Source organism: Chrysochloris asiatica, unplaced genomic scaffold, assembly GCF_000296735.1.
Source record: "Chrysochloris asiatica unplaced genomic scaffold, ChrAsi1.0 scaffold00074, whole genome shotgun sequence".
NCBI classification, from domain to species: Eukaryota; Metazoa; Chordata; class Mammalia; order Afrosoricida; family Chrysochloridae; genus Chrysochloris; species Chrysochloris asiatica.
Genome location: NW_006408592.1, coordinates 2,510,885 through 2,512,241, shown reverse-complemented (window position 1 = coordinate 2,512,241; position 1,357 = coordinate 2,510,885).

Sequence of the window (1,357 nt, the reverse complement as noted above, 5' to 3'; positions counted from 1 at the left end):
ACACTTGTCCAGTGAAAATTTGCTTCTCTCAAAACTTCCATTTCTGGATATAGTTGAAGGATTTTCCAAGCTAAACATTTTAGCAGAAAACACTTGGATTTGGAACCAGTCCTATCTGAGTTTCAATTTTCTATGTAAAACTGATGATCTCTGTAAACCTTCACTAATTCATAATGAAAAGATTGTTTTTGTTTCTTTGTTTGTTTGTTTTAAAGTGACCAAATTACAGAGTCATAAAATTTAACACCAGAAATGGTATTAAAATGGCATTGGAATTACCTGATAATAAATTGAAAAGAATGCCATTTAGGTACTTTCAAAGGACTGAGAGAAAACTGCATATGAAATCAAGGAAACGAAAACCTCTAGAAGAATTCAGGAAAGCACTTCAAGAACAAAATGACAAAATAAATGAAAAATAGGAAGCCATGCAAAAACAATAACTAGAAAGTCAGAAGATTAATACTAAGACTTCAGAAACAGATAGTACATTGAAAGGGAAAAGATATAGAATTAAATCAATAGAAGACAGAATAAATGAGCTTAAAGACAAATCTCTCAATACTCATTAGCCAGAGGAAAAAAATCAAGGAACCCTGGTATTTTAATGGTTTTGAATTTTTTTTTGCTAAGTCAGCAGTTTGAATCTACCAGCTGTTTCAAAGGAGACAGATGAACGTTTCTGCTCCTTTAAATATTTACAGCTTTGGAAACCCTATACAGGGTTGCTATGAATAGGAACCAACTTGAAGTGCACAACCACCACCAGAGAAACAATCAGAAAAAGAGAAAAACTCAAATGTATGATGGAACACCATCAATAAGAATAACTAACATGTGACTGGAATTCCAGAACAGAGAGAAACAAAAAAAGAAAGAGAGAAAATTGTCAATGAGTTGTTGGAAGAAAACTTGCCTAGCACCATGAAATACAAGAAGGAAGCTGAATGAATCCCAAACAGGATAACCCCAAAAGAAAACTACCAAGACATATTTTAATTAAACTTTCCAAAACCAAAGACAAGGAAAGAATCCTCAGAGTAGCTTGGGAAAACAAAAGGTTATCTACAAAGGTTAACTAGTAAGGTTAAATTCTGGTGTCTCAGCAGAACTGTGCATGCAAGAAAACAATGGCATGACAGATATAAAATTCTGAAAGGCAAAAATTGTCAACCAAGAATCATATGCCCAGCGAAACTGTCCATCAAATAAAACAGTAAAATCAGGACATTTCCAGACAAACAGAAATTAAAGGAAATTTGTAAAAACCAGACCAAGCTTACAAAAACTCTAAAGGGAGTTATTTGAACAGAGAATCAACAACAGCAGACAATTTGAGATTAACATACATGGCAAA